This window comes from Oncorhynchus gorbuscha, linkage group LG24, assembly GCF_021184085.1.
Source record: "Oncorhynchus gorbuscha isolate QuinsamMale2020 ecotype Even-year linkage group LG24, OgorEven_v1.0, whole genome shotgun sequence".
NCBI classification, from domain to species: domain Eukaryota; kingdom Metazoa; phylum Chordata; class Actinopteri; order Salmoniformes; family Salmonidae; genus Oncorhynchus; species Oncorhynchus gorbuscha.
Window position 1 is genome coordinate 45,107,526 of NC_060196.1, and position 26,902 is coordinate 45,134,427.

At 44.6% G+C, this 26,902-nt stretch overlaps 1 protein-coding gene across 4 annotated transcripts in view; it reads left to right on the top strand.

Annotated features, from left to right (window-relative positions):
* LOC124012556 (phosphoprotein associated with glycosphingolipid-enriched microdomains 1-like) overlaps nt 1-26,902 on the top strand; it is a 99,021-nt gene that overhangs the window by 33,213 nt on the left and 38,906 nt on the right. For 2 of the 4 annotated variants that reach the window (XM_046326322.1, XM_046326324.1), the window contains exon 2: nt 1,434-1,554. The exons of the other annotated variants lie outside the window; for them this stretch is intronic. The gene's annotated coding sequence lies outside the window, so the exon portion shown is untranslated. The remainder of the gene's footprint in view (nt 1-1,433; nt 1,555-26,902) is intronic. 4 annotated transcript variants of the gene reach the window in all.

Consider the following 26,902-nt stretch of genomic DNA (forward strand, 5'->3'; position numbering starts at 1 on the left):
AGGGCTATGTGTCTGTCTGGCTGTAACTCTCACCTTGTATAATCACATAATATTGACAGGGCTATGTGTCTGTCTGGCTGTAACTCTCACCTTGTATAATCACATAATTGACAGGGCTATGGGTCTGTCTGGCTGTAACTCTCAATATTGACAGGGCTATGTGTCTGTCTGGCTGTAATTCTCACCTTGTATAATCACATAGTATTGACAGGGCTATGTGTCTGTCTGGCTGTAACTCTCACCTTGTATAATCACATAGTATTGACAGGGCTATGTGTCTGTCTGGCTGTAACTCTCACCTTGTATAATCACATAGTATTGGCAGGGCTAGGTGTCTGTCTGGCTGTAACTCTCACCTTGTATAATCACATAGTATTGACAGGGCTTTGTGTCTGTCTGGCTGGCTGTCTCTTTCTCTATTTTTCTCACTCTTTCTCTCTCTAGATCTGGGAAGAAATCCCTCTTGTCAGTCTTTTGGTGTGGACGAGAGGTTAAGGTCTGTTCAGTCTGTCATTTCATCCTTCTTTTCTCTGTCTCCATGGGTGATGGGGTTGCTAGGTGATGGATGGACAGGTTGGCGTGGCGGCCTTATGTGCCAGCAGGGCACTCAGTGTCACAGTAGGGTACTCCATCTCGGAGAAAGGGAGAGCGAGATAATGGGGGGGGTTGAAGTTACACGGCAACACTTTTCTTTCGCTGTCGTCCAATCGATTAGTTCATGCTCGATAGAAAACAGTCTAACCTTTTCCTGTACCTGTTTGTCAGATTTAAAATGTGATATTTACAATATGTTTAGATGTGGACTTCCTATCTGTACTGTGTGGAGTTCAGTTTAACGTAACGTAGTGTACTGTACGGAACATCAGAGACAGAGAGACGTCTGGGGCATGTCAACCCCTGGGATATCATTGGCAGCTGTGGTGTTGGCGGAGTAAAGGATTATGGGAGATGAGCAGCAGTACTCATAGCTTTCCCAGTAGGCTTTCTGTGTGTGCGTGCTTTACTCGCTGCTGTGGCGTCTGCAACAGCTGGGGTCTGGTTAGTCACACAGCCGCAGTAGTACACACACACAGTTCAGACAGTCACACATACACACCTGCAATCCCTACATACTGTATCCGACAGATGTGTGACTTTAAAAAGCAACCATTATGATAGATAACATTGGCTCTGCTCTGTCTTTTTGAAATGATCCTCTTTGATTTTTGGAAACGGCCAACCACACTTTTCAGTCTCCTATTGATTTCCATGAATGCCTCGTTTCTTTCCCCTCTGTGTGAACTAGGCATACTGTAACTCAGTGAGATGTTCAATGTCACTTACAGCATTTCTGTTGTCGTACCGTTTATTCTTTGAGTACCCAAAACAATTTACAAGGCGGCTGTGAATCCATCATTAGTGATTGTGTGTGTATCTCGTATTCTCCTCTGCAGGGCCACACTTCATGGCTTTGTTTACTGTGGTCATAACTCCACCCAAGGCTCCTGTGTGCCTTGTCATCTGTACAGCCTATTACTGTGACACGAGCCTGGCCCGCCAGACTGATAGCAAGAGGTAGGTGTGTGTGAGTGTGTGTGGAATTTAATACCAGTGTTCTGGGAGTATCACCAATCCAGATCTTCGAGTGTTAAGCCAATGCTGTCTATCTCTCCCTTGAACATGATGCTTAACTCAGGTTTAATGTCTTTAGAGAGACATATTAGATATTCCTTTTATAATTTTTTACACTTTTACCCCACTTTCGTGGTATCCAATTGGTAGTTTGCCTTGTCTCATCGCTACGGACTCGGGAGAGGTGAAAGTCGAGAGCCACGCTTCCTCCGAAACACGACCCTGCCAAGCCGCACTGCTTCTTGACACACTGCTGGCTTAACCCGGAAGCCAGTCACACCAATGTGTCGGAGGAAACACCGCCCAACTGACAAAGGAAGTCCGCTTGCAGGTGCCCGGACCGCCACAAGGGGTCGCTAGAGCAGAATGAGACAAGGAGATCCCGGCCAGCCAAACCCTTCCCTAACCCGGACGATGCTGGGCCAATTCATTGTGCACCGCCTCATGGGTCTCCCACTCACGGCCCGGCTGTGACGCGAACCCAGGGCTGTAGTGATGCATCAGCACTGCAACAGTGCCTTAAAACGGTGTGCCACCTGGCAGGCCCCCATATTAGATATTTTTAAGGCTTGTTACATGCTAGCCACACCGCTTGCGTTACACGTGTGAGCATTGCAAAATAAATGTACACATACATGTTATTCAAGCACTTCATCCAAACTGCTCTCGTGCGTCAACGAGCGTCTGCATAGCCAGGTGCTAAAATAGAACATGGGCTATTTTTTACGCTTGATGCAAGTTCCGCCTCTCCCATCTCCTCATTGGTTTTTAGGAGCATATTCCCACGTAGGTGATTGAAAGATGAAGGTCCACACTCCAGTCCATTTGGTGGTGGTAATGCACCTTTAAAGTTGGTTGCAAACCGCCATATAAACCCCAAAGAAGAAGAAAAAGCCTGAAAGAGGAGAGATTACTAGAAACTAACTAGGTTTACCTTTTTATCTGTGGATTAATTGTCGAAGTAGAGGACCTTGTGCATTTCAGGTAAAATAACAACCCAATGTTTATATCCCAGGACAAATGAACTAGCAACCGCAAGCAAGCTAGCTAAATGACCATGAATGTATCATGCGTTTTGACCTGTCCCCAAATTAATATAGGTGGTTCAGAGTTTGTTTTTATATTTGAACCTGCGTGTCCTGATGGCGTCTGCTGTGGATGGACAACATGCGCACGCAGCATGTTAGAGGTCAGTAGAATGTAGCTAGAGAATAGAGACAGATCCAGGAATAGAGAGGTCTTGATTGAATCATCTTGCTGAACGATAGCCAGCAAGTTCATTCATTATTTATGAAAATATCAGTCTGGGAATGTTGCAAGTGAATAGCAACTAACTGCAATGTGTTTTCTTTGCCTGTTGCATGTTTTAATAGGGTCTTATATCACTTATATTCAATTACAGCATTGTAGAATCTGTTCAGAAGGGGTTCAAATAGGGGCCTACTTCACAAATGGCACCCTATTTCATAGTAGATAGTGCACTACTTGCTCAAAAGTAGGGAATAGGGTGCCATTTGGGAAAGATCATGTGTTTCAAGCTGGCGGTGCTACTTCAGTCCAGTGGTTTCATTACCACAGTAGTTTCATTACCACAGTAGTTTCAGTGTTATTTTTATACTTCCCTTGTGTTTCATTTCCTGTGAAACAATATATAGTATTCCCATGGTGCTATAGGTGGAGGCTCTTTGGCTGAATCCCAACCATCTTGAATAACTTGCTGTATAGAACTAGACAGGTTAGTGCAGAATGGTGGGAGGCAGGACTGAGCTCCTCCATACAGGAGTGTTTTAAAAAGGAATAGGAGACGAGGAGGGCTCATGGGGACTCGCTTTCATTCTCTCTCGCTCTCTCTCAAAGCAGTTTACATCAAACAGTGGTACTGTAGCAGGCTTTTATATCTACAGTGGCTGAGTCTCTACCTGTTGGGAGCTAGACAGGCTTCAAAGCATTCCCGGGCCATGACTTATTTTTATTGAAAGCACCATGGGGGGGATGTATACGTAAAAACAAATTGAATGAAATTAAGTTGGACTTGTATGCCGGTGATGTCGCTATAGTAACCTTCAATATTTATTTATCAGATGTTCTGTGTATATTATGACTTTTCCCCATATTAAACCATAGTGATAGTGACAATTATTCACTGGCAGATTCTACTGTAGGTTCAATTTTCTGCAAAACCGTGATGAGCCGTTTCTAAAGGAATGTGTCTCATTTCTATGTGTGGAAAAACATGAAAGTCTGGAGAGCGAGAAAGATACTAAAAAGTCTGCCTCCCTGAGCTGAGAGTAACGTTGTGTGTGTGAAGGAAGCTGCTAGTCCTGGCTGGCTGGGATCCCACCTAGAAGGGCCTCATAATCTCCGACCACAAACAATGGGAACCCAAAAAAAACGCCCTTTCAAAGCTCTGACGCGGCGCCGACAACTTGAAACGCCTATAAGCTTTTTGTAACGTTGAAGGAGAAGGATATAGTTACAGAGACTAAAACAAAATAGAGTGAACAACATGTGGTGGAAGAGAAGTCTCTCAGCAAACATAATGACAGTGACAGGGACATTTGAAGTACGTACACACACAGGACAGAGTGGCTTACATGACAAGTCCACAAAACAAAGGAAATGAACTCTCCCTCGTCTAGACAAAGACTCAGGCCTTATAATCAACTAGAAAAATCCCTAGTGAATTCCTTAATCAAGGGGAAAGTATTTAAGGATACTGTTGGAAATGAACACAAACAGTGACGTAGCCTTACGTCTGCACCAGACAGGCTGGTAAGAGTGACCCATTTGGGGCACTAAGGAGACAAGCTTGTAGCAAGCTATCATAATCCTTAGACATAGATTTATCTCTTGAGACAGTGGGCAAATGGGGCATGAGAGTGTCATCACAAGAGTGTCATGTGTCCACAGAAAGTGTCAAACCAAGCAGCAGGCTGACATGACCTCTTTATGAGAGAGAGAGAGAGAGAGAGAGAGAGAGAGAGAGAGAGAGAGAGAGAGAGAGAGAGAGAGAGAGAGAGAGAGAGAGAGAGAGAGAGAGAGAGAGAGAGAGAGAGAGAGAGAGAGAGAGAGAGAGAGACAGAGACAGAGACAGAGACAGAGAGAGAGTGAGAGTGAGAGAGTGAGAGAGAGACACAGAGAGAGAGAGAGACAGAGACAGAGAGAGAGAGAGACACAGAGAGACACAGAGAGAGAGAGAGACACAGAGACACAGAGAGAGAGAGAGACACAGAGAGAGAGAGAGACACAGAGAGAGAGAGAGACAGAGAGAGACACAGAGAGAGAGACAGAGACAGAGACACAGAGACAGAGACAGAGAGAGAGACAGAGAGAATATGGATCCTCATATCTGACTTTCCCCATTAAATCTATCCTGGGGCTGAACTTAGTGAACTCATCTGTCTCAGTGGCAGCTAATATCTTTACCTTACCACTATTGAATAACATGGACTCCTGCATCCTTTCCCTTCCCTTTGACACACAGCTGTTATAACTGAGAATAGCAGGGTCGTAGTGGATCTCTTTGTCAGTGCTTCGCTACATTCCTCCCACCTCCCCAGGGCTTTGGGATAGTGGGGTAGATGTGGGGTCATCCACCCAGCGAACAGCACCCCTCCCTGGGGCCTCTTTGTCCAGATGAGCCGCTCCCCAAACTACTGGCCCTGACATCTGAGCTACATCCCATACCATACCTCTGGGACTGGGGTTGCCTCTCTCACTCACTCTCACACATACTTGTGAGGACTTTTGGGGACCAAACAATTGATTCCAATTCAAAATCCTATATCCCTAACCTTAACCATTAACAACTAACCCTAATTCAAACCTAACCCTTAACCTAACCCCTGAACCTAAAATAGCCTTTTTACAAGTGAGGACTGGCAAAATGCCCTCACTTCTCTGAATTGTTGTTGTTGGTTTACAATTCTTGTGAGGACTTCTGGTACTCAGATGTATAGTAAAACGTGTACACACACACACACACACACACACACACACACACACACACACACACACACACACACACACACACACACACACACACACACACACACACACACACACACACACACACACACACACACACACACACACACACACACACACACACACACGGACTGTTTACTGTGTGGTTATTTTTAGTCTCTTCAGGAATACTGTCGGAGCACAGTCAAGCTTCCTTTCGCCTGGCCAGGGCCCCTCTGCCTCCCGCCCATGGTCTGGCCCACGCCTCAGTCCACAGCCCCTTTCCTGGACCCAGACCCCCTGTCCTCCTTTGGCTCACTGTCTTCCCTGCTCTACAGACCCCTGTTCGGTTTATTTAAAGACCCTCCTCCTGGCCCGTCCTTAGATTATTTAACCTTGGAGGAATTCCTCTGAAATACCTGTGTGCGTGCATACATGCGAGTGCAGAGAGCTGGTTGTGGTGACAGGAAGAGACTAGTGTTGGAATGAATCTATCATCCTGTTTACCTGTATGAGTTGAGCTCCTCTCATCCTGTTTACCTGTATGAGTTGAGCTCCTCTCATCCTGTATGAGTTGAGCTCCTCTCATCCTGTTTACCTGTATGAGTTGAGCTCCTCTCATCCTGTTTACCTGTATGAGTTGAGCTCCTCTCATCCTGTTTACCTGTATGAGTTGAGCTCCTCTCATCCTGTTTGAGTTGAGCTCCTCTCATCCTGTTTGAGTTGAGCTCCTCTCATCCTGTTTACCTTTTGAGTTGAGCTCCTCTCATCCTGTTTACCTGTTTGAGTTGAGCTCCTCTCATCCTGTTTGAGTTGAGCTCCTCTCATCCTGTTTGAGTTGAGCTCTCATCCTCATCCTGTTTGAGTTGAGCTCCTCTCATCCTGTTTACCTGTTTGAGTTGAGCTCCTCTCATCCTGTTTGAGTTGAGCGCCTCTCATCCTGTTTACCTGTTTGAGTTGAGCTCCTCTCATCCTGTTTACCTGTTTGAGTTGAGCTCCTCTCATCCTGTTTACCTATTGAGTTGAGCTCCTCTCATCCTGTTTGAGTTGAGCTCCTCTCATCCTGTATGAGTTGAGCGCCTCTCATCCTGTTTACCTGTTTGAGTTGAGCTCCTCTCATCCTGTTTACCTGTTTGAGTTGAGCTCCTCTCATCCTGTTTACCTGTTTGAGTTGAGCTCCTCTCATCCTGTATACCTGTTTGAGTTGAGCGCCTCTCATCCTGTTTCATGAGCCTGTTCTCATCCTGTTTGAGTTGAGCTCCTCTCATCCTGTTTACCTGTTTGAGTTGAGCTCCTCTCTCCTGAGCTCCTCTCATCCTGTTCCTGAGTTGAGTTTGATCCTGTTGAGCTCTCATCTCATCCTGTTTGAGTTGAGCGCCTCTCATCCTGTTTGAGTTGAGCTCCTCTCATCCTGTTTACCTGTTTGAGTTGAGCTCCTCTCATCCTGTTTACCTGTTTGAGTTGAGCTCCTCTCATCCTGTTTACCTGTTTGAGTTGAGCTCCTCTCATCCTGTTTACCTGTTTGAGTTGAGCTCCTCTCATCCTGTTTCAACCTGTTTGAGTTGAGCTCCTCTCATCCTGTTTACCTGTTTGAGTTGAGCTCCCCTCATACCTGTTTGAGTTGAGCTCCTCTCATCCTGTTTGAGTTGAGCTCCTCTCATCCTGTATGAGTTGAGCTCCTCTCATCCTGTTTACCTGTTTGAGTTGAGCTCCTCTCATCCTGTTTGAGTTGAGCGCCTCTCATCCTGTTTGAGTTGAGCTCCTCTCATCCTGTTTGAGTTGAGCGCCTCTCATCCTGTTTACCTGTTTGAGTTGAGCTCCTCTCATCCTGTTTACCTGTTTGAGTTGAGCTCCTCTCATCCTGTTTACCTGTTTGAGTTGAGCGCCTCTCATCCTGTTTACCTGTTTGAGTTGAGCTCCTCTCATCCTGTATGAGTTGAGCTCCTCTCATCCTGTTTACCTGTTTGAGTTGAGCGCCTCTCATCCTGTTTACCTGTTTGAGTTGAGCTCCTCTCATCCTGTTTACCTGTTTGAGTTGAGCTCCTCTCATCCTGAGTTGAGCTCCTCTCATCCTGTTTACCTGTTTGAGTTGAGCGCCTCTCATCCTGTTGACCTGTTTGAGTTGAGCTCCTCTCATCCTGTATGAGTTGAGCGCCTCTCATCCTGTTTACCTGTTTGAGTTGAGCTCCTCTCATCCTGTTTACCTGTATGAGTTGAGCGCCTCTCATCCTGTATGAGTTGAGCTCCTCTCATCCTGTATGAGTTGAGCTCCTCTCATCCTGTTTACCTGTTTGAGTTGAGCTCCTCTCATCCTGTTTACCTGTTTGAGTTGAGCTCCTCTCATCCTGTATACCTGTTTGAGTTGAGCGCCTCTCATCCTGTTTACCTGTTTGAGTTGAGCTCCTCTCATCCTGTTTACCTGTTTGAGTTGAGCTCCTCTCATCCTGTTTGAGTTGAGCTCCTCTCATCCTGTTTGAGTTGAGCGCCTCTCATCCTGTATGAGTTGAGCTCCTCTCATCCTGTTTACCTGTTTGAGTTGAGCTCCTCTCATCCTGTTTACCTGTTTGAGTTGAGCTCCTCTCATCCTTATGAGTTGAGCTCCTCTCATCCTCCTCTCATCCTGTTTGAGTTGAGCTCCTCTCATCCTGTTTGAGTTGAGCTCCTCTCATCCTGTTTACCTGTATGAGATGAGCGCCTCTCATCCTGTATGAGTTGAGCGCCTCTCATCCTGTTTGAGTTGAGCTCCTCTCATCCTGTTTACCTGTATGAGATGAGTGCCTCTCATCCTGTATGAGTTGAGCGCCTCTCATCCTGTATGAGTTGAGCGCCTCTCATCCTGTTTGAGTTGAGCTCCTCTCATCCTGTATGAGTTGAGCGCCTCTCAGTTGAGCTCCTCTCATCCTGTATGAGTTGAGCGCCTCTCATCCTGTATGAGTTGAGCTCCTCTCATCCTGTTTACCTGAGTTGAGCTCCTCTCATCCTGTTTACCTCTCATCCTGTTTACCTGATGAGATGAGTGCCTCTCATCCTGATGATGAGCGCCTCTAATCCTGTATGAGTTGAGCGCCTCTCATCCTGTTTGAGTTGAGCTCCTCTCATCCTGTTTACCTGTATGAGATGAGCGCCTCTAATCCTGTATGAGTTGAGCTCCTCTCATCCTGTATGACTTGAGCTCTCCCTCAAGAAATCCTAATGAGGAATATGCAGCACAGCAGTTGGGCTCTCTGTGTATAGAACTTAATCAATACTGTGCTGTCACTGGGGTCGGAGAGGGGGGCGTGATTGGAGGTGTGTGTGCGTGTGTTCGTGTGTGTGTGTTTGTGTGCATAAGCGTGCATGCGTCAGTCTGAGTGTGTGTTTGTGTGTATAAGCGTGCATGAGTCAGTCTGAGTGTGTGTTTGTGTGCATAAGCGTGCATGAGTCAGTCTAAGTGTGTGTTTGTGTGCATAAGCGTGCATGAGTCAGTCTGAGTGTGTGTTTGTGTGTATAAGCGTGCATGAGTCAGTCTGAGTGTGTGTTTGTGTGCATAAGCGTGCATGAGTCAGTCTGAGTGTGTGTTTGTGTGTATAAGCGTGCATGAGTCAGTCTGAGTGTGTGTTTGTGTGCATAAGTGTGCATGAGTCAGTCTGAGTGTGTGTTTGTGTGCATAAGCGTGCATGAGTCAGTCTGAGTGTGTGTTTGTGTGTATAAGCGTGCATGAGTCAGTCTGAGTGTGTGTTTGTGTGCATAAGCGTGCATGAGTCAGTCTGAGTGTGTGTTTGTGTGTATAAGCGTGCATGAGTCAGTCTGAGTGTGTGTTTGTGTGTATAAGCTTGCATGAGTCAGTCTGAGTGTGTGTTTGTGTGTATAAGCTTGCATGAGTCAGTCTGAGTGTGTGTTTGTGTGTATAAGCTTGCATGAGTCAGTCTGAGTGTGTGTTTGCGTGTTTGTGTTTTCTTGTTAGTCCCTCCAAGGATTCATTCATAGACAGATAAGCACGCTAGACGTTTCTAGGAAATCTTAACATTTGTCATAATTCTCCAAGTATGTAGTCTTATACAAATCTAGGGATGATTACACATGTTTTCTGGGGGGCAAGCAGCTTACAAAGACATGCAATCTCCTCTTCAGCCCTGTGGTACTCTTAGTTCCTCATCAAGGGATAAATGTTTTGCTCCATGTTTTGGCTCTCAAGTATGGGAGTTAGCTGTTTCAGGGGCTGTTACTAAGCGCTTATGGCAAATACAATATTATATATCAAATTACTTTGTTCATTTGTTTATAATGCCACGATAAAGTTCTCAGCTACTGCTGCTTCTGTAATCTGTTTTTAATGTGTTGAATTCATTATTTAAATTCCTTCATCCACAAGAGGCCTTGCTGAAAATGAGAGTAGAGCCACCTGCAGCTGCTGTTCAGTGAAGCACAACATTTTAAAAACCGCTTAAGGATCCAACCCTTTTTTTCCATTTTCACCTAAAATGACATACCCAAATCTCACTGCCTGTAGCTCAGGACATGAAGCAAGGATATGCATATTTATGATACCATTTGAAAGGAAAGAGTTTGAAGTTTGTGGAAATATGAAATTAATGTAGGAGAATATAACACATTGGATCTAGTAAAACATGTTATTTAAAAAAATAAATTGCAAGATAAATTATGTCGTGTTATTCCAGCCCAGGCGCAATTTAGATTCTGGCCACTAGATGGGAGCAGTGTATGTGAAAAGTTTTAGACTGATCCAATGAACCATTGCATATCTGTTCATGTTTTATCAAGATGTCCAAAATGTGCCTAATTGGTTTATTAAGCTTTCCCATAATTTGAATGACAAAACAAACCTTTTGTTTTTATTTTACTCAAATACGTTTCTAAATCATATGTAATGTCCATGAATCAGGGTTTCCATTAGAAAAATGTGGCATCAGACATTTGACATGCAGCATTTTAATTTACCGGACATTTGAGACATTTACCAGACCCATAGGCATTTTTGTGCATAACCTGATTAGGGCGTCCACCCACGGGGCTTAGAATGACAGAAATCACATTTAGATGATTGTAGTCCTTCTGCCCAAATTCTGATGTGCACTTTGAAGATTTTAAAATAACTCTGCACATTTATTTTTCCTCAGCCAACAAGACAAGAAACGAACTGAAAAACCATTAGCCTATGTCAATCTACTATCCCCCATTGTAGAAAGGTTTACCTATTCTATTGGTCAACTTGTCGAGAAAGAAATGGCCTATTCCAGACAGATACTGGGACGATAGATTCCAAATGCACACAACCAGTAGGCAGGGCTGGACTTTAATGCTTGTCCGCTTGCCTGGGAAAAAAATGCCGGACAAGGAAAATCTAGACTAGGTTACTCCGAATGGACAAGTAAAAATAACATATCTAACAATTAATCTGATCAAAGTGTCCTAAGGATTCGATGTGTCCCAATCTCTGCACGGAGACACTTGTCTATCTATCAATGAATTGAGCTCTGAGTTGGAGTGGTTCGTCTGAAGTCTCTCTTTCGTCACGTGTCCCGTGTGTGTAGCTGCGGTTTTACCTCTGTTTGAAATGTATGTAGCCTACTCTCTTGCCGGTGTTGTCTCTAGGAGATGGAGACGGTAGATAGCTGTCTAATAAAAAATGTTTCAACAAGCCCCGAAAGCTGGCCAGGCACCAGGAAAGCGCCCCATCGTCCACCACCACTACCAAACCTTGGACCACCTGCTAAAAAGGCAGCATACGAGGAAAAAGGATAGGAAAATGAATTCCGACCTGTGAGTTTCCATGGGTTCAATATGTCGACACAGAGGGAGATGTCATGTACTGCTCAACGTGTCAGGGTTTCCCCGGTATTGCAGATACGGAAGTTCATCAACCTGTTAGAGCGATTGTTGATTTTAGTAACCCGAAACCGACTAACAGGTTCACAGGCTGGCTATATATACACCCAAGTTAGCTAGATAACATTAGCATAGAAGGCAGGCTAACATTACTTGCCAGTCAATTAGCCACCAACTGGTTACATTTATCAGCTAATACTAGCTATGCAGGAATAGTTTGGTATTTTGGCATTGAAGCCCTTTATCTACTTCCCCACATTCAGATGAACTTGTGGATAACATTTTATGTCTGCGTGTAGTTTGAAGGTAGTTGATAACTAGCGTTAGCACAAATGACTATTGTTATTGCGCTAACGCTATTTAGCATTGGCTCACGAAACTAACGTAAACTCACCCCATTCCGTACAAATGTGCGCAACCGCGACATTCAAACGAGGCTGCAAAGAAAACTAATGGGACTGTAGCGACTGTGTTGACTTCAAAATCGGGGGTGTGAACTAGGTTTCTATTCAAGCGTTGATCGACATGGTAATGGCTCTTTAGTATTGGAGAAAAGTTGAAAAAACTGACCCTCCGTTACATCGTGACGTGTCATGTCGTAACGTACAGCAGCATAAAGCAACTATTTCTGTCTTACAACCTCTGTCCTCCAGGTGTAGCACTTCTCTCATTGTTTAAAAACAAGAAATGGACAGTGACGGGGGTAAGGGGGATACCTAGTCATATTTTGAGTCATCACTGCATGCGATTATGATTCTCAAGGCCGCTGTTTACTTCTGAAGATCACTTTAGCACCGCGCTAAAAACCCGATTCAAATTCGATACAAACCTTCAAATAGGTATGTAATCACACGTTATATAAACTCTTTATAGTGTTTTATTTACATTTTAGAGGCGATAAGGTGATAAGTTGGACAGATTGAGTGAAAAAAAACTATTTTCCCACAACATCTCTCCTTCTCACTATCACGCATTAGTTTAGCTTCCCCACCCGCCATTTTTACAAAGACCCGACGGGGCTCATTGCCGTCTTGAATCATGCAGAAACGGGCAGCTTTTAGGTCATGTCGTTTATTTTGTTGGAAAGGGGTGAAATTGTGCTTTAAAATGGTATTGACATTACAGTTGATTTGGAAGTATTACGTTTTTGGGGCGCTAATATACGATCAAATGTACGGACCAAGGCGATGTACAAAAGTGATTGAGTTTACGTTACGTCTAACCAGAGATATTTTTGGGGAGATTGGGAAACTCCTTTGGAATCGTATTAACAGCCAATGTGTACGTTGTCCTTGCATTGTCAATGGGCCACGCGGTGCATTCTGGGCGACTCTGGGGCAAGTAGAGCTCTCCTTCAAGGAGTGAATAGGAGTCAATTGGGCGCTAACTCAAAACCCAACACAACCATGAATTTCGTCAACAAGTACAATATTACAAATATTTTCCAAGATGTGAGATAATTAACTTGTTCTCTTTAATATCGTATAGCTTTGGAATGGTGACATTACGTACTTTTGAGGAATATATGCAGGTTTCTCGACCCATACCCTGCCTTTGGGAAGGGATTGCGTAACACAGCATAACAACCTGAAAGCGATTGGTCACTCAGTCTGCTGGTTGGGGCATTATACGTTCCTCCATTCATTGCCCAAATGGGATTCCTTTCTCTAATATCTCTGGTCTAACTTCTAGGGTAACCAATGTGACAAATAGTGGAAGGCCTACAATTTGTTTAGCAGCTCTGTAGTATTGTATGAGTTTAGCGCCATGTAGGGTAAATTTTGGGCCTGAAATTTAAATGGGTTCCCCTGAAAACTGTAATTGTATCAAACAGATTAAGTGGTTATAGAATGCAACTGTTTAGTGTCAAGTAAGAAATGTTTACACTATGAGAACTTGCTTTCATGTTATTATTTTGTGTTGGGACAGCCTGCAGGTCATAGAATATGAACACAGCCAGCGTAAAGGAAATATCATTTTCCCAAGTGGGATCCCCTGCCTTTTCCATTGTCAATTTGGGGTGTTGTGGGAAAAACTTCGGGGACATTTTGATCTCTACATTTTAGAGATGTATCTCTTTATCTATGTAAGGCACTATGGCAAGCTGCAGCTTTAATTAGCCTGGCATAGGTTATTTTTCTATTCAGTATTATACAGTAATTCATCAATTTTCCCTCACTAGGGACAATGTCAGTGAATTGACTGATGTCACTGATGTACTTCATTGTATTCAGATGCAGTTTGTTATAGGTTCCATATTGTTGCGGAGTCAGGGGTTGTTAACTGTTATTAAATAAATACTAAGAAATATCAAATCGCATCTGTCAAGTATTTCTTTTTACTACTACAGAATCTTGAGTTTCGGACAAGTATTTGTATCTATTGGACAAGTAAAAAATCAGTCTCACTTGTCTGAAGGGCAGAGTTAATGTCAAGCCCTGCCGTAAGCCTAGGTTACATTAACGAGGCTGATGCAACAGGTCAGGTTATCTTCAAATGTTGATGAACTATTATTTCCTCACATTATAAAGCTCAGCGATGCGCACAAGGCAGTAGGCTACACGCAAATGTTCTTTCCATAATGCATTATGCAAAACACCATTGTCAAAAGGGCACCGCACATGCCAGCGGTTTCATGTCACGGAGATGAAAATATGCAACAGCTAGCATGGGTTGCTAATATAACTAGGATTGTGTCTTTGGCTACTGGACAAAGTTGATATAAAATAATGACCTCCATGGATATGGTCTGATTTGGCTGCTTTGAAACAAGGTAAGACATGCCTCATAATATGTTGTAAAACTTTCAGGTTTCAAACAATGAAGTATATCTTTTGAAAATGCATATTGCCTCCAGCTCATTGCAAAGTGGTGTGTGACGCGCTGATGAAGCCTCCCTTCCAGTAGCTCTCACGCTGTCTGAAGCCTCCCTTCCAGTAGCTCTCACGCTGTCTGAAGCCTCCCTTCCAGTAGCTCTCACGCTGTCTGAAGCCTCCCTTCCAGTAGCTCTCACGCTGTCTGAAGCCTCCCTTCCAGTAGCTCTCACGCTGTCTGAAGCCTCCCTTCCAGTAGCTCTCACGCTGTCTGAAGCATCCCTTCCAGTAGCTCTCACGCTGTCTGAAGCCTCCCTTCCAGTAGCTCTCACGCTGTCTGAAGCCTCCCTTCCAGTAGCTCTCACGCTGTTTGAAGCCTCCCTTCCAGTAGCTCTCACGCTGTCTGAAGCCTCCCTTCCAGTAGCTCTCACGCTGTCTGAAGCCTCCCTTCCAGTAGCTCTCACGCTGTCTGAAGCCTCCCTTCCAGTAGCTCTCACGCTGTCTGACAGATTTTACGCCCAAAGGCTCTGTATCTGCATGCTGTATGCATTTGATAAATAAGATGCATAACAAATATACTGTACACACGTGCCAATTTAATTCCACAAAATGATACAAATTAACCTATAGACCAATAAGCATGACCAGTCGAATGAATTTCCATCAATGTGTATAGGCTAAAAAGCATTATTTTGCTTGGGATTTTTTCTTATTCTCCTGGACAATTGGCCGTTGCCAATTTTATTTATTGGCTTTTCCATTTTTTTTATCGGCCAAAAGCCGGCTATTACCAGATAATGGAAACCCTGACATGAATACAAGGGGATTACAGTAGCATGAATTAACATCATGATGTAGCGTTGAAGTGCAGTATGATAGTAAGTGTTGCTACCACTCTAACCAGCACTGTGTATATTGTGTGAAGTGTCCAGGGGTTGATGGGTTAACAAGGGAAATGAAGCGGGAGATTGACAGCTAATTGACTGTAATGGAGGCTGGGGTTTTAATTGGCCACTATAGGTTCACAGGCTAAACTCTCTAGTGGATACAGTACATAGGCTAAACTCTCCAGTGGATACATAGGCCAAACACTCAGAGTATAAATATGGAATTGTGTGTGTGTGTGTGTGTGTGTGTGTGTGTGTGTGTGTGTGTGTGTGTGTGTGTGTGTGTGTGTGTGTGTGTGTGTGTGTGTGTGTGTGTGTGTGTGTGTGTGTGTGTGTGTGTGTGTGTGTGTGTGTGTGTGTGTGTAGCTCGGGGCGGCAGGTAGCCTAGTGGTTAGAGTGTTTGATTACTAACCAGAAGGTTGCTAGATTGAATCCCTGAGCTGACAAGGTAAATATCTGTCGTTCTGCCCCTGAACAAGGCAGTTAACCCACTGTTCCTAGGCCGTCATTGAAAATAAGAATTTGTTCTTAACTGACTTGCCTGGTTAAATAAAGGGCAAATAAAAAATGCGTGACGAGGGTGTGTTTGTGTGATCTGTCAGACACTCTAAGAGCCACCAGTGTGGATAATAAAACTGAGGGCCACCTCCCTTCTTTCTCTACTCTAAACCAGATTAGCATTGGGAGATGTTGGGCACCTTGGAAGTATCAGCTGTGTCTGCAGACAGAAACACACACACACACACACACACACACACACACACACACACACACACACACACACACACACACACACACACACACACACACACACACACACACACACACACACACACACACACACACACACACACACACACACACACACACACACACACACACACACACACACGCGTGCGCACAAACACACACTGCCTGCTAATTGGCTCATTTCTATTCAGATTCCAGTCGAAGCCCTCTGACTTTCAACAGATTTGCCAACAGCTCTATATTTGCTGCTCTGATGCACACAGTTGGTTCACTCAGTCTGTTCTGTTATTTCTCTCTCTAGAATATAATTTCACCTAAACTCATATCATGTGCTGCAGTTTCCTATAGCACATCTACATTATTCCAACACCTACATTATCCTCTCTATATCCCACCCTACAATATCTATCCTATGCTCTATCGATATCCTACGTTAAAATATTTACATTCATGACGTGTCTCTGTGTCGCTACCATTTTAATGATATATTTTGCCAGACATTGCAGATGTACAGACCACTGATTTAAACAGACATGTTGTTGCTGTCTCTGATCTTCCTCCCATGCTGTCTCTACAGATCTGCTCTCTGAGCGCTGGCCCATATTTGACCATATCTTTATGTCTGATGAGTCGTGTTGTATTTGCCCAGGCCTAATCTGAAGGAGACGCCCAAGGGGGGAAGGGAGAGATGGAGAGAGAAAGGGGGAGGGGCAGAAAGCTACATTGATAGACAGACAGAAATACACAGACAGATTTCTCCAGACAAAGGACTGGTATAAGGGAGAGTTAGTTTCTGGGACTAGATCAGGAGGGGTCTGCATTATAAATTCCTACCCCGTGGAGCTCTGTGGAGGCCTGTCTGATAAATGGTGCTGCTGCAATGGTCAACCGCAGCGTTAGCAGAGCAGCACTCCTAATTCCTGCCTACCATCTACCACCCTCCTCTCACTCTAATGCTGTCCTCCCAACATCCTCCTGTCCTATCCTCTCACTCCTCTAATGCTGTCCTCCCAACATCCTCCTCCTCACCTCTCACTCCTCTAATGCTGTCCTCCCAACATCCTCTCCTCTCACTCCTCTAATGCTGTCCTCCCAACACCATCCTCCTCTCCGTTCACTCCTCTAATGCTGTCCTCCCAACATCCTCCTCCTCACCTCTCACTCCTCTAATGCTGTCCTCCCAACATCCTCCTCCTCTCCTCTCACTCTAATACTGTCCTCCCAACATCCTCCTCCTCTCCTCTCACTCCTCTAATGCTGTCTTCCCAACACCCTCCTCCTCTCCTCTCACTCTAATGCTGTCCTCCCAACATCCTCCTCCTCTCACTCTAATGCTGTCCTCGCAACACCCTCCTCCTCTCCTCTCACTCTAATGCTGTCCTCCCAAAATCCTCCTCCTCTCACTCTAATGCTGTCCTCCCAACACCCTCCTCCTCTCCTCTCACTCTAATGCTGTCCTCCCAACATCCTCCTCTCACTCCTCTAATTCCTTCCTCCCAACATCCTCCTCTCCTCTCACTCCTCTAATGCTGTCCTCCCAACATCCTCCTCTCACTCCTCTAATGCCGTCCTCCCAACATCCTCCTCTCCTCTCCTCTCACTCCTCGAATGCTGTCCTCCCAACATCCTCCTTTCACTCCTCTAATGCTGTCCTCCCAACATCCTCCTCTCACTCCTCTAATGCCGTCCTCCCAATATCCTCCTCTCCTCTCACTCCTCGAATGCCGTCCTCCCAACATCCTCCTTTCACTCCTCTAATGCTGTCCTCCCAACATCCTCCTTTCACTCCTCTAATGCTGTCCTCCCAACATCCTCCTTTCACTCCTCTAATGCTGTCCTCCCAACATCCTCCTTTCACTCCTCTAATGCTGTCCTCCCAACATCCTCCTTTCACTCCTCTTATACTGTCCTCCCAACACCCTCCTCTTCTCCTCTCACTCCTCTAATGCTGTCCTCCCAACATCCTCCTCCACTCCTCCATCCCTCTCGATCTGAATCAGACAGGGAGGGGTGAGAAGGGTCAGACCCTCGTGGAGTTATGCACCACCCCTATACCACTGTTATCCCTCCCTAGCCCTGCACCCCCATCCAGCCCCATCCCGATCTCAAATCATCAGTTCCCATCCCCAGCCATGTGTGCAGCCTGCCGGCCTAGCCAGTATTCAAACACACACCAACCACACACACACACACACACACACACACACACACACACACACACACACACACACACACACACACACACACACACACACACACACACACACACACACACACACACACACACACACACACACACACACACACACACACACACACACACACACACACACACAGCTAGATTTAATAAATCACCCTGTTGCTAATGGAGCTGAGGGGGTTTACATGCATCTGTCCACCTCCCCTTTGCTGCCCCTAGATTAATACCCCATTGATTGTGTCTGTGAATGAATGAATGACATTTTATTTTCAAATCGCCAGTTCCCAACCCACCCCTTACTGGACTAATTGACACACAAGCAAACACTACAATGATAGTTATTCTGTTGTTCTGTGCAATGTGCACCGCATAAAGAATGAAACATACATCAATAGATCAGGTTATACAAGTAATAATAAAAACCTTAGAGCAGTAAAATGAACACATAAAACCAGACAAAGGAACCTGGTCTGAACCCGGTCTGCCACAAAGAGAAGATTCAATTGTGAGACAGGCCTATCAATCTATATACATACATGCCCTTTACTATATATCTGGAGCTAAATATTTGATTTACTTAATTATAGGGCACTCTTTATCTTTTATTCCAGGCTTTATCTAAAAATTACACAAATGGAAATACACAATGGACAAAAACATTTCATTTTCTCCTCATCGCTCTGCCACATAATGCCAGGGTATATCTGGTGGGCTTTCTGGAATAAGGGCAAACATATATCATGGTAGAAAGGACAATGGAGGATACAATTAATTCCCTGGTAATGTACATGGGACTGGCGAAGGTTTCAAGACTAGAGGTCGACCGATTCATTTTAATGGCCGATTAATTAGGGCCCATTTCAAGTTTTCATAACAATCGGAAATCGGTATTTTTGGACACCGATTTGGCCAATTTTTTTTATTTAACTGGGCAAGTCAGTTAACACGTTCTTATTTTCAATGACTGCCTACGGTGGGTTAACTGTCTTGTTCAGGGGAAGAACGACAGATTTGTACCTTGTCAGCTCTGGGATTCAACCTTGCAACCTTACAGTTAACTAGTCCAACGCTCTAACCACCTGCCTCTCATTGCACTCCACGAGGAGCCTGCCTGTTACGAATGCAGTAAGAAGCCAAGGTAAGTTGCTAGCTAGCATTAAACTTATCTTATAAAAAACAATCAATCATAATCACTAGTTAACTACATATGGTTGATGATATTACTCGTTTATCTAGCGTGTCCTGCGTTGCATATAATCGATTTAACAAAAGCGCATTTGTGAAAAAAGAACAATCGTTGGATAACTGTACCTAACCATAAACATCAATGCCTTTCTTAAAAGCAATACACAGAAGTAGATATTTTTAAACCTGCATATTTAACTAAAAGAAATCCAGGTTAGAAGGCAATATTAACCAGGTGAAATTGTGTCACTTCTTTTGCGTTCATTGCACGCAGAGTCAGGGTATATGCAACAGTTTGGGCAGCATGGCTTGTTGTGAACTAATTTGCCAGAATTTTACATAAATATGACATAACATTGAAGGTTGTGCAATGTAACAAGAATATTTAAACTTAGGGATACCACCCATTAGATAAAATACAGAACGGTTCCGTATTTCACTGAAATAATTTTGTTTTCTAAATGATAGTTTCCGGATTTGACCATATTAATGAGCAAAGGCTCGTATTTCTGTGTGTTACTATGTTATAATTAAGTCTATGATTTGATATTTGATAGAGCAATCTGACTGAGCGGTGCTAGGCAGCAGCAGGCTCGTAATCATTCATTCAAACAGCACTTTTGTGTGTTTTGCCAGCAGCTCTTCCCTGTGCTTCAAGCATTGAGCTGTTTATGACTTCAAGTCTATAAATCTCCCAAGATTAGGCTGGTGTAACCGATGTGAAATGGCTAGCTAGTTAGCGGGGTGCGCACTAATAGCGTTTCAAATGTCACTCGCTCTGAGACTTGGAGTGGTTGTTCCCCTTGCTCAGCAAGGGCCACGGATTTTGTGGAGCGATGGGTAACGATGCTTTGAGGGTGACTGTTGTTGATGTGTTCCTGGTTCGAGCCCAGGTAGGAGCGATGAGAGGACAGAAGCTATACTGTTACACTGGCAATACTAAAGTGCCTATAAGAACATCCAATAGTGAGAGAAATAGTCCTATAAATACTATATTAACTACAACCTAAAACCTCTTACCTTGGAATATTGAAGTCTCATGAACCACCAGCTTTCATATGTTCTCATGTTCTGAGCAAGGAACTTAGACGTTAGCTTTCTTACATGGCACATATTGCACTTTTACTTTCTTCACCAACACTTTTTTTTTGCATTATTAAAACCAAATTGAACATGTTTCATTATTTATTTGAAGCTAAATTGATGTGTTATATTAAGTTAAAATAAGTGTTCATACAAAATTGTTGTAATTGTCATTATTACAAAAATATATATAATTGTCAGATTAATCGGTATCAGCTTTTTTGGTCCTCCAATAATCGGTATCGCGTTGAAAAATCATATTCGGTCGACCTCTAATCAAGACTGGTCCCAACTGGCCGGCCCACTGGTCCCATCTGCCCTGCCCACTGGTCCCATCTGCCCTGCCCACTTGTCCCATCTGCCCTGCCCACTATTCCCAACTGGCCGACCTGTTTCTATTGAAAAACATTGCTGGCTATTCTGGCAATTGGCGTATCCAACAGTCTATTCCAAAGTCTCACCATGCCTTCCATCTCACCTCACAGGGTTTCCAGCCCATTTCCCCAGTTATTTCCAGTATAGGCCCAAACTTGTGGATACCTAAAAAAATAACATACTGCTCTGTTATGGACATGTTTGTTTTTGAGATACCTCTTAGCAACCCACACTCCTGCTGAATAGTCCAGAACAGGACACACGCATGTCTGACACAGTTTGGAATGCGCGGCAATACCAGTGGTGGGTGTTCATGTATGCAAAGGGAAGCCAGGCTACCCCGAAAAAATGTGCCAAGAAAGAAATGAACAAAATTATTTGTCTTTCGTCTCTCTGTTTCATTAATTTCCTTCAATTTGCTAGAGGCTGAATGTATCTCACCGGAGAAAGCATCTGAGTGAACGAAACAGCGCCCCTCTGTCTCAGTATGTGTAGCCATCTATCTGATGCTGTCTGGCCAAAAAGAGTTTGACATTTTACCGCACGTAGCATTGAATACAAGGGAAGCCAGCAAGCATTTGGCCTCCCTTGAATGTTTTTTGCGAAGCTGAGTGAGCTGAGCTCAGCTGTGAATGGTCCTGACACACCAAAAAAAGTCTCAAAGGAAGCTAGTTTGGATTTGACTTCAGACCAATCACATCACCTCAGAAGCCAAATGTCATTGGCAGAAAAATAGGTAATCTTGTTGTGTTATCCGTAGCTACATTTGCCTCTTTCCTTAATTAGCCATGGATGGAGATAGTGATTTGAACTTGTGGTTTTATTTAATTCTCTGTACTGGCCAATGATCATAAAAGTGATTCTGTCTGTCTGGGTGTGTATATCTGTCTGTGTGTGTGGGTGGGTGTCTGTCTGTCTGGGTGTGTATATCTGTCTGTGTGTGTGGGTGGGTGTCTGTCTGTCTGGGTGTTTATATCTGTCTGTGTGTGTGGGTGGGTGTCTGTCTGTCTGGGTGTGTATATCTGTCTGTGTGTGTGGGTGGGTGTCTGTCTGTCTGGGTGTGTCTGTATATCTGTCTGTGTGTGTGGGTGGGTGTCTGTCTGTCTGGGTGTGTATATCTGTCTGTGTGTGTGGGTGGGTGTCTGTCTGTCTGGGTGTTTATATCTGTCTGTGTGTGTGGGTGGGTGTCTGTCTGTCTGGGTGTGTATATCTGTCTGTGTGTGTGGGTGGGTGTCTGTCTGTCTGGGTGTGTATATCTGTCTGTGTGTGTGGGTGGGTGGGTGTCTGTCTGTCTGGGTGTGTATATCTGTCTGTGTGTGTGGGTGGGTGTCTGTCTGTCTGGGTGTGTATATCTGTCTGTGTGTGTGGGTGGGTGTCTGTCTGTCTGGGTGTTTATATCTGTCTGTGTTTATATCTGTCTGTGTGTGGTGGGTGTCTGGTGGGTGTCTGTCTGTCTGGGTGTGTATATCTGTCTGTGTGTGTGGGTGGGTGGTGTCTGTCTGTCTGTCTGTCTGTCTGGGTGTATATCTGTCTGTGTGTGTGGGTGGGTGTCTGTCTGTCTGGGTGCCTGTGTGTGTGGGTGGGTGTCTGTCTGTCTGGGTGTGTATATCTGTCTGTGTGTGTGGGTGGGTGTCTGTCTGTCTGGGTGTGTATATCTGTCTGTGTGTGTGGGTGGGTGTCTGTCTGTCTGGGTGTGTATATCTGTCTGTGTGTGTGGGTGGGTGTCTGTCTGTCTGGGTGTGTATATCTGTCTGTGTGTGTGGGTGGGTGTCTGTCTGTCTGGGTGTTTATATCTGTCTGTGTGTGTGGGTGGGTGTCTGTCTGTCTGGGTGTTTATATCTGTCTGTGTGGGTGGGTGGGTGTCTGTCTGTCTGGGTGTGTATATCTGTCTGTGTGTGTGGGTGGGTGTCTGTCTGTCTGGGTGTGTATATCTGTCTGTGTGTGTGGGTGGGTGGGTGTCTGTCTGTCTGGGTGTGTATATCTGTCTGTGTGTGTGGGTGGGTGGGTGTGTACAGTTGAAGTCAGAGGTTTACATACACCTTAGCTAAATAAATTTAAGCTCAGTTTCACAATTCCTGACATTTAATTCTAGTAAAGATTCCCTGTTTTAGATCAGTTAGGATTACCACTTTATTTAAAAAATGTGAAATGTCAGAATAATAGTAGAGAGAATGATTTATTTCAGCTTTTATTTCTTTCATCTCATTCCCAGTGGATCTGTGTCTGTGTGTGTGGGTGTGTCTTCCTGTGGGCGTGTGTGTCTATCTGTGTCTGTCTGTCTGTCTGTCCGTCCGTCCGTCCGGCCGGCGTCAGAGCTAGGTGAAGTATGGTGGGTGCTGCTGGGGGAACGTTGTTTGTGGTGTATGTGTCTGTTATGAAGATGTTGGGTTTGTAAAACAAGTGTGTGTGAGAGGGAGATAGACTCTGTTTGTAGAGATCTGTTACATCTCATTTGGGCTGGCATAATGAATAAACCCAATGGCCTTGTGTACCTGAGATGAGAGACTGACGGACAGGGAGACGGACGGACACACAGAGAGAGTGTGTGTGTGAGAGAGACAGGAAGAGAGACAGACAAGGCCCGCGTCTGTGTTAATGTTTTTATCTTCCCTCCTATGCAGCACATCATAATCTCTCCTGTTGAATAAAGACCTGCTCTGCTCTATCAGTGGTAATCTGCACCTCATTTCCAAAGATCCAGCAGCAAGACTTCTGCAGCAACAGCCTGTGACTCAAAGACAACTCTGCTTTTTCGTGCTGAGTGCTGTCGACTCACTTTAGGGAGAATTTGTGGTTTTCTTAAAAGATAACATTCCCTTGATCTCTTGGATCCTCCAAGAATATTTGACCCTTTGTGTCTGTGGTGTTTCTTGGACTCCTTTGTGGGATAGCAGGCCTCTTGTTCTTCTATCCGTTTTGAGATGCTGAAGTGATATCAACAGGCATGTGCTCCTTCACTCTTAACTGACTGATAATGTCACCCCCCCCCAGCCTCCGCAGCGCAGGTCAGGAGGTCAGCAGCTGTCTAAATGTTTGGTGAGAAAGTCATTTAGGATGTGTGACCATCACTGGGACTGTGACAATGTGTAGTCTCTCGTGTTATTCATTTAGACTACACTATGGGATTTTAATGGCCGACTCGGCTGACTTGCGATATCGATACAAAGCTGCACTGCAACATATTTAGTTTGAGCTCATATTGAATTTCAACAAATGATTGTTAGACCCTGAGCAGTTGGTACTTCTCAGTATTCAAAAAGGGATTATGAGAATATACATTTTAGGTTTAGTGTTATTTTGTGGTCGGATGTTTAAATCTCTCACGCTCTCCAAATAGAGACGATTATAATGATGATGCTTCCTCCTTTTTGGTGTTGACCAAAGGGAGGGACTGAGAAAGAGGAGGTGAGAAAAGGAGAGCGAGACAGAAATTGAGCGTTAGTGCGCCTAGAGCAAAACACGGATAAAAATAGAGAAGTTTCTCTAGACTACAGACTTTAGTGTGTTAATGGTTGACACAGACAGTATTGTTTGTCTGCTAGCTGAACACAGTAGAGCAGAGCAGCATGCCCTGAATGCAGACACTACTGAGAGAGGGAGAGAAAAGGGGTTACAGCACTCCTTTAGTAACCTGCCAGCCATACAAACCCCCATTTTGAGCCCCAGAAGTGCAGCTTCAACCTCTAACTCTAGTGGAATGCTGTGTGTGAGAGCTAGAGTTACGTTTGTTTTGTTTTACTTTCTCAGTTCCTTAACTGGCTTCATAGAGAGAGAAAGGCGGGCAGTGTGGTGTTATCCATACCCTCTGTTTTCCACTTGATGTGGTCGGATGGGATATTTTTTGGCTGAAAGAATCTTCTGTGTGGGGAAAAACATTTCCGGGGGGCTCCCGAGGGGCGCAGCGGTCTAAGGCACTGCATCCCAGTGCTTGAGGCGTCACTACAGACACCCTGGTTTGATTCTAGGCTGTATCACAACCGGCCATGATTGGGAATAATATAGGGCGGCGCACAATTGTCCCAGTGTCGTCCAGGTTTGCTGGTGTAGGCCGTCATTGGAAATAACAATTTGTTCTTAACTGACTTGCCTAGTTAAATAAAGGAGGGGTCCTGTCCTCAAGAGACCTACAGCCCTGTCCTCAAGAGACCTACAGTCCTGTCCTCAAGAGATCTACAGCCCTGTCCTCAAGAGACCTACAGCCCTGTCATCAAGAGACCTACAGTCCTGTCCTCAAGAGACCTACAGCCCTGTCCTCAAGAGACCTACAGCCCTGTCCTCAAGAGACCTACAGCCCTGTCGTCAAGAGACCTATAGCCCTGTCCTCAAGAGACCTACAGCCCTGTCCTCAAGAGACCTACAGCCCTGTCCTCAAGAGACCTACAGCCCTGTCCTCAAGAGACCTACAGCCCTGTCCTTAAGAGACCTACAGCCCTGTCCTCAAGAGACCTACAGTCCTGTCCTCAAGAGACCTACAGCCCTGTCCTCAAGAGACCTACAACCCTGTCCTCAAGAGATTTACAACCCTGTCCTCAAGAGACCTACAGCCCTGTCCTCAAGAGACCTATAGCCCTGTCCTCAAGAGACCTACAGCCCTGTCCTCAAGAGACCTACAGCTCTGTCCTCAAGAGACCTACAGCTCTGTCCTCAAGAGACCTACAGCCCTGTCCTCAAGAGACCTACAGCCCTGTCCTCAAGAGACCTACAGCAATATATAGAAGGTTTGAGGGTTTCTGTTGAAAAATACATCTTATTTTAGAGAAGCATCTCTGTTAAACAAATAGGCACCGGCTGCACTTTACCCTGCCTGTTACTGCAGAAAAACATTCAGCAAGTTTCCATTTAATTTCCTTAATTCCCTGTTTTAAAGTAAGCTTGATAGGCATCTGTAAAGAGAAAAAGGAACTCAGAGGGAGAACCTGGATGGATATGAAGACAAAGAGAAAAAGAAAAGGGACTCAAAGATGAGAAAGAGAGAGGAAACTCAGAAGATATATAACAGATTCAAGCAGCACTTGTAGATGAGAAATGAGAGGAAACCAAAAATACAGAGAAGCCCTCTAAATTATGCAGTCTGTCCATCCGACTGCTTCCCATTTAGGAGAAAAACAAGACGGATCAATTTTACTCCATGTCAGACCATTAACATCAACCCGTGGGACCATCACTGTTTCCATGGCTACACCGCCCGCCATATTCTGTTGATTAACACGGACTGTTTTAATTGGAAGGTTTCCCTCTCGCCATGTCCCCGCGAGAAAACCACTGATTGGTTTAGATTAGACGCTACTGGAAGGTCTGGCAAGCATCGGGCACTGGCCCAGGGAACTGACAGTCGGCACGTGCGTGTTCAAAACTAGATTAGTCCCAGTTGGTTAGCTGTGGCGTTAACGAACTAACTGATGGTATTGTCTGTGGTATGATATCTGTGGTATTAGCTAGCTAGCTGATGGTATTGTCTGTGGTATGGTATTATCTGTTGTATTAGCTGATGGTTTTGTCTGTGGTATGGTATTATCTGTGGTATTAGCTGATGGTATTGTCTGTGGTATGGTATTATCTGTGGTATTAGCTGATGGTTTTGTCTGTGGTGTGATATTATCTGTGGTATTAGCTAGCTAGCTGATGGTTTTGTCTGTGGTATGGTATTATCTGTGGTATTAGCTGATGGTTTTGTCTGTGGTGTGATATTATCTGTGGTATTAGCTAGCTAGCTGATGGTATTGTCTGTGGTATGGTATTATCTGTGGTTTTAGCTAGCTAGCTGATGGTATTGTCTGTGGTATGGTATTATCTGTGGTATTAGCTGATGGTTTTGTCTGTGGTATGGTATTATCTGTGGTGTTAGCTAGCTAGCTGATGGTTTTGTCTGTGGTATGGTATTATCTGTGGTGTTAGCTAGCTAGCTGATGGTATTGTCTGTGGTATGGTATTATCTGTGGTGTTAGCTAGCTAGCTGATGGTTTTGTCTGTGGTATGGTATTATATGTGGTATTAGCTGATATATATATACATAAATAACCAAAGTGATAATAGAAACTAACAGACAGGAGACAGAGGACTTCTGACACAGTGACACACCCATCCTGAAGGCCCATCTGTGGGTCATTCATACAGTATATTACAGCGTTTCAGGATGCTGTCCCTCCGTGGCCCTGCCCTGTCTAAGACAATACCATCAGCCATCTAGCTAACACCACAGATAATAC